Here is an 11,191-nt window from a genome sequence, read left to right as displayed (position 1 = left end):
ATTCTTTTGTTGAAAATAATACTACATATTTGGGAAATTTGATGTGATAATTTATCATTATTTAATGATCTCCCTCAGACAGTACATCACACATGGTGCAGTCAGCGACAACAGCTGTGCAGGATCTTGATGGGCTAATTCTCCCAGACTCAACTTCTCTGCACGTCAGGTCTCACTCGACCTCCTGACCTCTTCTTCGCTGTCCACTCTTTTTCACTCCTCAAAAGGCCATTTCTGTTCTGCTCTGCCTTGTTTCTTTTTCATCTCAACCTTTTGTCTGTTTCTCCTTACCTCTCTCTGACATCCTCCTCTAAATGGGTCTGGCATGCATCCCACTGTCTAACGAAGGTATGTGTGTGTGGGCGGTGTTTAGGGAGGTGAAACCTTCTCTGGGACACACTAATCAGCTCCAAACCAAGGCCTAGGCAGGGAGGCACTGGACAGGTGAGTAGAACCATTCGCTACACCCCCTGGCTGATACTTAGTGTGAGGGTCAAATCAGCTCCATCCTTTACGGCCTAGTCACTCCTTCATCCTGGTGTCCCCAATCACCTGGCTTCCATCCCTGGTTGCTGGGCCCTTCCTGGGTCTCTCTGAGGAAGGAAAGCGTGAGCAGCTGCTCTACCAAGGGAGCATCCTGAACGCACCTTCTGCTGGGCCCTGTGTGTGTTAACCTTTTCTTTTAATTAACACCGTCCCAACTCCCAACTCCCACCACCGTGGTCCGGAGAGAGGTTCTTGGGGCTTATGCAACTGTCAGGGAAGGGGTGGGGGGGTGGGGTGGGGTGGGGCGGTCATTGGGGAGCAAGAAAAGGTAGTGGGCGGGTGGGAGTGATGAAGGTGAGAAGGGTGAGGAGGAGGAGAAGGAGGTGGGATGAATAATGCGTGCATGGCCTGGGAGTGAGGGTTCTTCTTAATCCTTCAGAGCCTTCTTTATCCACATGCCTTCACACAACTACAACGCAGCAGTCGTCCTACACAGCTGTTTATTTTCCAGGGACAATCCCGACATAAATTGGACAGGCTGATGAGAAGATGGCTGCTCCTTAATTTGCACTACAGCTCTTTATGCTGCACGGGAGTCGAAGAGCCTTTCATTTGCGCTCTAGTCATTGATTACCCAATTGTGGCTACATGTAAGAACTAACAGACGCCTAATCAGTAGGTTACATTCAGAGCGCTGTATGTTTGTGTTTGTTCTCCAGGTTACAAAAGCTATACGAGCTGTTTTCAAAGAGATTAATCCTCATTATGTGCAGAAGGAGTTGCCACATGTTGTATGCCTTGTTCTTGAGTAATGCTCCACTAATTTAGAGAACCAGCGAAGCTTGTAATCAGACACTGGTACCTCGCTAAGGTGAGTCTGGCGTATTGTGTAAAATGTTCAGAACAATGAAGGGGTTCTGTAGCAACGTTGCACACTGCAGCTTAGTGAAGTAGCGGCATATAGAGAGGTGAGTGGGCTTGATCTCATCTTTAAGTGAGGATCTCCCAATGAGAGAGAGGTAATGAGCAAGGAAAAAAAATCACTCTCATTTCAGTGAAAAAAAAAAGTGTTGAAAGGTTTTTCCTATCTTCCTTTCATCTTGTGTGGCAGTGCCAAGTGGAAAATGTCCATCTTTCACTGGGAGATTTTTATGTCCGTCTTGGCTCATGGTAATGCCCCCAGGGGATCCCCTTTCTTGGCATGTTCATAGTGGTCACCATTTGCTGGAGACGGGCTGTGGAGGTCAAAGCCATTTGAGAAGGACATAAAACCCCTAGAATGATTTTTGATCACACTATGAAACCGTCCCATTGTGGTTAAATGGTGTTCTCCGTGCCAATAACATCTTTGTGGGGGTTATTGTCATGGCACACCATTTAAAGTTGGTCGTAGGGAATAAATCCACAATCCATAGGTGAATATCATATTAATGCAGCCGGCTGATGAGTCAATATAGGTGTTTTAATCCATCTTGGAAGTTTATCACGCTACCGATCGGCGAGCCGATGATGTAAAAGGGCTTTCAGTGCAGGTGATAATATTGTCACTAAAGCAATGACAACACCCCGCAGCTCAGGTCGTGATGTTGCAAGTGAAGGCTACGTGTGTCTAACATCTTGTGACCGCAGTTTTATGATGGAGTAAGTAAGGGGAAAACTGCCAGGACCTTCTCCTCATGAAGACCCAGAGCAAGGGCACTGTCTCCCCAGCCCCATAGATCAGCCAGCCCTGAATGTCAAACCGCACAGCAGCCGCTGCAGTGCCAGGAGTCCCCCTCTCGCTCCCTCTCTGGCCCGTGATCTGCTGTCTGGTGACACCACTGTGCTAATGACCCGGTTTGGGAGTTGCTCCATGGGGCTCCTTGGCTTGGGAAGATGGAAGTTGTGGATATCCAGCTGGAAGGTCACTGTTGACGAGGACCACTCACTCCACATTCCCTCTACTTTGTTGACATCCTTCAGATTGAAGGAACGAGAGAAGAGGCCCGTCACTGACCGCTGTCCTACTAAAGCAAGCATGTATTTACTAGCGGGCATATCAGAAATAGTCTGACAACATTGTTTTATGTGAACTACATACATGTGATCATCCTTTCTTTTCTTTTTTTGCTCCAGTGTTTAATTGCTCAACAATTTGGATAACAGTGAAGTTGGAAAGCAACACTCACGCCTTGCTTGCCAACTCTGAAGCCGTCTGATTGTTAGCTCTCCATGTTGTTTTTGTTCTTTTTTTAATCAGTTTACTGTGAGAATATGCCTCAGTGCTCAGAGAGGGCAATGTTTTCAGTCACTCGCTTTCTTGACTTTTTTTTTCTTCTCAGCCTCAGGAGTTTGGCTTGTTGGAGCAGAGTGTAAAGTCCCCGGGGAGCGTTCCTCTGGTGATGGGGGCACTGTCTCGACCTCACTCATGCCTGGTGTGGGTGGCATCCAACTAGGGAGACGCACAGCGGAGAGCAGGACTGAAGATGGTGATGCTTATGGTGGACTCTCCCAGGACTGAGCCTTATTCTCAGGGTCATGCATTCCAGCAATCTCTGTAATTATAAGCAAGTAAGAAAAAAGTTGAATCTTCTGCCTTTCTCAAAATGAACGTGCCCCACTCCTCAAGGGAAACATTCACATCTCTGAGTTCTAGTAGCTGGATGGGTTTTAATGAGGCAAGTCAAATGTGTGTGCGTGTGTGTGTGGTTGGTGTACATGCATGTCTGTGTATCTGCCCTCTTCTAACGAGCGTAATTGACCGACTGTGCTTTTAAGCCGTCGTTTTTCACCATTTGTGAGAGTATTCTACTAAATAGCCTTCAGTGGTTATTATTTCTACAGGAGACACTTCATTGGGATTAAAACTTTCTCTGAGTTTTAAAGTTCAGTTTTAACTTGTTTTTTTTTTGGACATTGTGCTGTCGGAGCCAAATGGACAGAGGGTGAGGAGGCCACAGGTCAAGAAGAACTGCTGAAGGATCCCACCACCCAAGGGCCACAGATTCCACTAGGGAACGTTTCACCCCGCGGAGAGGCAGAGTGAAATCTCTGATGCTGCGGCACGCACGCATGCTGTGGCGTCTCGATGTCTAACTAAAAGCTATGGGCGGTGAAAAAAAAAATCTCCACAGAACTGCTCAGTTTTACTATGTGGTAAGAATCTTTGGTGATCTGAAAACAGAGCAGGCCTTTCTGTGTTTCATCACATTCCAGTGGCTTGTAGCCTGAGTGCAGCATTTCTGAAGGACAGTATATGATCAGAAATTAATCAATTATTAATTTTTCAGTATCATATAAGCACACACTGAATAGAAACATCCTGGCAATGATTTTCTGACACATGTCACTTTTTTTTTTTGATATATCTTTGTTTTATTCCCTCTCTCCCCCCATCTGCTCCGAGGTGAGACTTGAAACAAAAACATTTTTGTTGATTTTCATTGTGCCTATTTGCTCCCCCAAAATTTATATTTGATTCTCCTTTCCATATTTATAAGGTTACCCCTGAGGGACACAAGCCGTGTCAGACAGTTTTTGGAGCATCATGAGCAACCTTCCTCACATGAGGTTTCCTCCACTTGAAGACATAAAAAAAAAAAACAACTTCTGAGCAAGAGTGTACTGTAACTTAGAGACTGAACAGTGCAAGCACCGAGTCAAGTCAAGCCTTTTCCCAGTTACTTTGTCACTAATGAAAGTAGCAAAGAGCCCTGGAGGACTGAAGAGCACTGTTTGTTTGTGTTTGAGAGAGCATTCGAGAGGTACCGGGGGTGGGGGTGGAGGGGGGTGGAGGCAAGGTGGTAAAACTTTGGGAGAGCCGCCTGACAGAGCGCTGAGACAGAGAGAGGGGGGAACTTTGGAGCATTGTTAAGATTGAAGTTTTAAGGCAGCTGAGACCTCCTGACAGACTCCAAGCACCTACAAATAGATGTTTCATATGTGTGTGTTTACCTGCTTTACTGTAGTTTGGGAGGGCTTTGAATTTACCAAAGCACATCACGTCAATCTATGTCATACTCTGTTTTATTGATCTTGTGCACACATTTTATGGCAGCAAGTGGGTGTGGGGAAATTACTTGAAAAGCGGTGGGTGTGGATTAAATTACATAGATAGAAATTGAGCAAACAGCCTTGACATCAAATGTAGGTCATGTGTCCCCACTTATTATGTTTAATCCACTATTGATTCGGGACAAGAGATGCAAAATAACAAAGTTTTTTTTTCTTTTTATAAGAGTTAGGTAATGGCTGTCAACTAATCTGTAGCACTGAATTTCCTATTACATTTAGATTACTTTGTGCTATGTGATTACCTTAGATGTCTGTAACAGTATATGGCCTCATTATGAACTCCAAAGTAAAAGGTGGGAATACCCTATAGAATAAGCGCAGCCTTATTATGTACTCACATCATTAACTTTTATAGTTATAGTTAACTTTTATAGTGAATTTTCTTTAACAAACTTAGATTCCACCACAGTAAAGGCTATCAAAGGTTGTTGTTAATTTTCTTCTTCTACACCAGCCCGTATTTGGGAGTTGCCCTATCGACTGCTTCTCTCCTTCCCTATAGGTCTGCAGTGGGAAAGAGAAAAAAAATCTCAGTTTTCCTCTTACATCTGTCTCTGTGAAAGTGTCAGGATGGAAATGCATCGAAAGTGGGGGAAAGAAAAAAAAAAGCAGTTGCGTGACTGTGATTTTTTTTAGATGGGGGGGCCCTGGCAGAGGCTACCTCCAGGCTGTGGAGGGTTGGGGGGGGGGGGGGGTGAGAAGCCCACTGCAGGACTCCTCTCTGGATCTCATTTTCACATGGCAGGGGTAGTATGGGGGACATCCACATGCAGGTTAGGCTGTATAGCCTATGTGAACATTTTGATGAGGGGAGAAAGAAAGAAAGAAAGGTTTTTGCACAATAAGTCCATTTAAATAATTAAATACATTTTTTTTTCATTTGCATACTGAACAGCACCTGCAGTGAAAACTTGAAAAAATGAAAAATAAGAATATAAAATAGACTATAAAATATATAGCCTACAAAACAAAATTAATTCAACATGAATCATATTAAAAGTAGATGTATTCTTTTTGACACAAGCAGAAATTTTACATTAGACCTGAGGAAAATAGATATGTATTGTATTTATAAATGGCATTCAAATAATTAGTGGAATGAATTCCTCTGATTTTGCATTAAGAAAAAAAAAAAAAAAGCTATAATCTGTAAATACACTGATCATCCCAAATTTTTATGCGTGCCATTACATGTCATATATGTCAACAGCCACACAGAAAATGCCTCTCTGCTTAACCGTTTCTACCAGAAGGGGGACCAGTCCGTCTGCCGTAGACGGAGAGTGGCCGACGGCGAGCTGAGGCAGAGGAGACGCCAGGGTGAGCAAGCCGACTTTGGGTTTAGAGTTCGACTCCGGATCCGGGGACCAGCAGATCCAGCAATCCGCATCTTGCCATGATCCCTAGGATTTTAATCATGCCTCTCTGTCTGTGTGTGAGTGCAGGCAGGCTGACAATGATTTCCTCAGTGATTACGTACAGAGCGAGTCCCTGCGGGGTAGGGGCCCCCTCTGGAGCCATCCTGATGGCTTTGGGGGCCTTGCTTCCATTTTCCATTATTATGTGGACTACCGGAGCGACAGCGCAGTCCAAGACCTTGCAGGTTTGTGATGAGGAGGGAGCTTCCATCTTCTCTCTGCTTCTTCATCCTCTTTTAAGAACAATTTAGACGTAGACTTAGATCAGATTCCGAACCTAATTCATGATTAGCTGACTGGAGTGAGAAAAGGAAGAGTCTATAATAGTTTTGATGCTGTTAGGTGGATATGAAGTGAAAAGTGTAATTATCATTTTTCCGCCTTTTTTTTTTGTTTTGTTGCAATTTTTTGCACTCTCACAGGAGGCGTTTTGCTGATGTCTTTCTCACGCGGATGCATTTGAGATGAGAGGCGAAAAGCAAATATTCCGCTTTTATTTCTAAACGAACATCATGCCTGCACGCGTGTGTGTTTTCCCGGAGAATGGAAGCGCATGACGGGATCACTATATCCTCACACTTTTCCCGATACCCGGCTCAACTAGTAAATAGTGTCGCCTATATACCGATCGGGATAATTGGATTTTATAACATCCACCTACTCATCACAAAATAACAGCAAAACTCGTGTTGAGACCGCGCGGCACAAGGGGCTAAGTTGCATCTTTCTGTAATGGTAAAAAGGCAGCCGCGATTTCGGTCAGTGGAATTTAGAGAGACTACACCTTTAGACTATCCCGTTTTGCACAAATTGTCAGACTCAAACTGAGCAACTTCAGCGTTTTCTGTAGGATGTCGCGCCGCAAGCAAGCTAAGCCAAGATCACTGAAAGGTAAGTGATAAGCCTATGTTTTGGTGGCTCTGAGAACATTTTTTGATTTTTTTTTTCTCTTACAAGGTGATGACAAGTCTAGACGAGCATGAAACTGAACTTACCGCTCCCTGAAATGTAACTGTCTCACACTCTCTTTTTGATTTTTTTTTTTTTTTTTTACGCATTTGGAAGTGTTCTTCCTCTTGTATGGTTGCGCATGAGATCGACTTGCACATGTAGGCTACAGCCCACGTATATTACGAGTTGGCATCTGGGGTTGGAAGACAGTAAGAGTGAGTGAGAGAGAGAAAGAAAAAGGAAAGAAATGAAGAAGAGAGCTTGGTCAGCTTTTAGCTCAGACTGTATTTGTAATGTTAGTTAAAGTGCAGGGGCAGGGCATTGGACCAGTCAATCAGTAAGAGAGCAACAGTGCAGCGCGACGCCGGCAAACATCTGGATGTGTTAAAGACGCTCCTGGTCGGAACTTAAGCCGTCTGATGGAATGGGGTGCAGAGTCACATGACCCCCCCTCTCCCCCCCTTCTCGTCTGAGAAACGGAGGAAACATTTCGTGTGTTGGGGGAAAGGGAGGGCTGTGATGCTCTGTGTGTGTGTGTGTGTGTGTGTGTGTGCGCGCGTGTGTGTACACTGACAACACTTAAACATGAAATTAGAGGTGTGATAAGTGTTGAGAGCTAATTGGACATGTTGATTAATAAGTTGCAAACATCTGGATTTATCAGTCATCAGCAGCTCAGAGCAACAGAGTAGTGTTTAAAAAAAAACTATATCATAAAAGAAAAATCTCTATCATAGCCACAGTTTGTCAAGAGTATAGTACACATAGATGGTGTGTTTGATTTTTGTTGTACTTTATTTAGTTTCCTGTTCTCTCTCTCTTTTTTTAAACAGTTGGATTGGTGGTAACATGATCGTGTATTTGTATCTGAGTGTACATGCACATGTGTGAGCGGGTGAGAGAGGGAGGGGAGAAATAGAGACAGAATGAGAGAGAGAGAGCACACGCACACACACTCTCACACACACTTATTCATGCACTACTTTTCTCTGTAGCCTTTTGGTGGGGGAGCTGCTGGGTTATGGAGGTTGAGCTCCAGTTCATCTGGCAGGCATTGTATTTTGCTCAGCAAATAATTGTCCACAATTTCACATTCCCAGCTTGTGGTCTGTGGACCCTCTTTCTCTCTCCCCCTTTCGTTCTCGGAAGTCTTCATCTCAAAGGAAGATTACATGGTCTGCGGTAGTACATTCATGCAGCCACCATTTTAAATCAATACCCAGGAGAGGGTGAAAATGTGAGTGCATGCACATCTTAAGAATTGTCACATTCTGTTTCCAGACCTGCACTGCTCTGTTCACAGTAAACAGCTCTATACATAGATTTCCTATTTTCTCAGAGCAGATTGGCATTGACTGTTTTTTTTGTTAGTTAGTGTGACATTTGCTATTCTCAAAAGACACATCACTTATATATAATCGTCTCCTGCCAGCATGCCTACATGCTACAAGTGTGTGTGTGTGTGTGTGTGTGACAGAGAGCGAGAGAGTGAGAGTGTGTGTGTGTGTGTGTGTTCAGAAGAACATCTGTTAAGATTTGTGTACATCTATGTGTGCGACAGAGAGGGATAGAGAGTGAGCATATCAGTATGCAAATGAAGTCAGAGTGATGACATTGTTTGTTTTGTTATTGTCTCTAAAATTTAAATTGGAAAAATGTAGCGCACAAAACATCCAGACTTTTATGTCTTCATTCCGACTGCTCAAGCGGAGCAGAAATGCAGATACGTCATAGATATTTCCCTGTTTTGGATCAGACCCAAGGAAGGCCAGGCAGATGTTATTTATTGTTCTTTGTCTATCTGTTTCCTCGGGGACACAGATACACTTATACAGATGTCCACAATAACTTTCCTTGTCATTAAAAAAATAAAAATAAATAGTTGCTTGACACTGCATTCTTCACTCTTGTTTGTACAAGACATGAGTTGTCATTTTATGCGCAGACCTTTTTTTTTTGTAATTATTACTTAAAACAAAAGTGCCTCTATCTCTAAATTTTATACTTGTCCTCGTGTGCACACTTGCGTGTGTGTGAGCCTGTGTCCGCGTGCACTGTTATCCACTGTATGTTTTTGCGAACAGAATGGGGTTACAGAGTTCAGGTTTCACTTTTATAGGTTGTCTTCTGCTGACTTGAAGCAGTGGTCAATGTGGATGGTGCTTTTTTCTGTGCACAGAAAGAACACTTTGTTCTGCGGAAGGAAAAATAAATAGAGGTGCCGATGGAAGATAGAGGGGAAGGTAGAACGGGCATCATGTGTGCCGTATGAGGGGCTGGTATGGATAGTATGGACATGGAGTGTGTGTGTGTGTGTGTGTGTGGAGATGAGAAAATAATGCTGTGACGGTTGGCACTCTTTTTCCCTTGTGTGTCCCAACACACACATACACTCGCAGGCACACACACACACACACACACACACACACGCACCTCCTCAGCCTTGGCTGCTTGTGGGAGTCAGAGGTTATGTTTTTGGTCCCATCGAGGAAAAGGGCAACATTACAAGTCCCGTTTCAATTAAGTCTGAGAGACAGATCCGGCTACGTTATTGCTTGGGGGAATAAATGGCACAGGACAAGACCATACATCATTCGCTTATATGCAAACACTTCACCCCAGCCACTGACATTTACTCAATCCGGAGCCTTCTACATTTCTCAACTGTAGGCACATTGTAATTTTGTTTTGATGTGCAGAGGCTTTGGGTCAGCACATTGCCTCAGTCAGTGGTGAGCAGCGAGGAAGGAGGATCTCACTCCAAATCCTGCATGTAGCTTGTGATGACTGCCACGTTGCCTGTCCTACAGCACTTCCTGAATAATGTGAGGCTGGGTTGATATTTTCATTTGGAGCACAAATGACACTCTCAAGCTTCAGTTCTGATGTGTTTATTGGCTGAAGTTGAAGTTTCCAGGTCTGTCATCTGCGTATATAAATATATTTTCTGCGCCATTTACTTGAAGTACAGCGGTTGTCACAAAATCATTGCTGTGTCATGTATACCCTAAATATTTGATGTTTGTGCGCAGCTGAAATTTATCGCCATATGAGTGAACTCTGGAGTTTAGCTTTGCTATATTATATTTACACTTTAAACATAAACCCCACAGATAATTAATGAAATATGCGAAGGGCATATTAAAAAAAGTCAATATAATCTGTATGTTTTAAGTTAAAATTCCTTGGCTCAGACATACGTTTTTATTTCCCTCTGCATAAAACTGCAGCTGAAATTTGACCTGTCAAGTAAAACTAAAACAGATATGTGTTTTTTTTAAATCCACATTTGTCACAATTTGAAGCTTTTCTTTTTGGAGAAAAGAAACTTGACCACATCCGTCAAGCTCATAGATGCGTAACCACTCCCCCTTTCAGTCCTGGTTTGTGCAAGTAAAAAAAAGAGAAAAAAAGAAATGTCATCGCACCTTTAAGCTTGAGTATTTTTAAGAGGAAAAAACTACTCAAAAAGTCATTCGGCTCTATATTTCAAACACACACTTTATTCAGCATGTTTTATGTTAAATGTAATGAAGGCGTCTGCTAAATATGAACAATTAAAAATGCAAGAATGTGCTGTTCCACTCTATTTTTTCTCCCCTGTTAAAATGTCTACTAACAGTTGCGTCATTCCTAGTTTATAGTTAGCTGCAGTATTCCAGTCTGTTCACAATTAATGATCTGTGGCATAACACCCATTAACACTTTTCTAATGTGACACAAAAATATGGTTAGTATTATCATTAAGGAAATTATGATGGAGCCGTAGAAAAATCCCATTAGCACGGCTGTCAGTGCTCTTGACATGCGGCTCAGTGTGTTGGACTGGGTGTCGCGGGAGCTGGCCGATATCTCTTCTTATTCCATGGCATGTGTCTCTCTTGTTGTCATGGATTGTCTGCCACATGGAGAAAGAGTTCTGATTCAGAGACAATGATTGATTCCCACCACTGCTGCAAATGAAATTATACATCGCCAGGCTTATTTGCATCTGTCTCGTTGTGCCTGTATAAATAGCACTATTATTTTTTCTCTTTTTTGGAAGCTAAATTTGCAATAATTGCATAATGGGATTATTGATTTGTGACATCTTTTTTTATATTGCTACTAGTGGAGTGCAGTTTTTTTTGTTTTGTTTTTTAGAATAGGTGTTGGGATGATTTGCTTACAGTACGTGGCAATATATGAAGGATTACAAATATTATGCAACGTGATTAACATGCTCCTCTATTGCAAATTATTTATGACACTAATCACCAGTTCAAATAATGCTCATTAAGAAA

General features: G+C 42.9%; 1 protein-coding gene across 4 annotated transcripts in view; it reads left to right on the top strand.

Annotated features, from left to right (window-relative positions):
• The first annotated feature begins 6,005 nt into the window (after positions 1 to 6,005).
• znf521 (zinc finger protein 521) overlaps positions 6,006 to 11,191 on the top strand; it is an 89,997-nt gene continuing 84,811 nt past the window's right edge. For all 4 annotated transcript variants that reach the window (XM_083991447.1, XM_083991445.1, XM_083991446.1 and 1 more), the window contains exon 1: positions 6,006 to 6,142. The gene's annotated coding sequence lies outside the window, so the exon portion shown is untranslated. The remainder of the gene's footprint in view (positions 6,143 to 11,191) is intronic.

This window comes from Trachurus trachurus, assembly GCF_905171665.1.
Source record: "Trachurus trachurus genome assembly, chromosome: 17".
NCBI classification, from domain to species: domain Eukaryota; kingdom Metazoa; phylum Chordata; class Actinopteri; order Carangiformes; family Carangidae; genus Trachurus; species Trachurus trachurus.
Note: the sequence above shows the minus strand (reverse complement) of the source record. Positions and strands in the feature narration are given on the sequence as shown.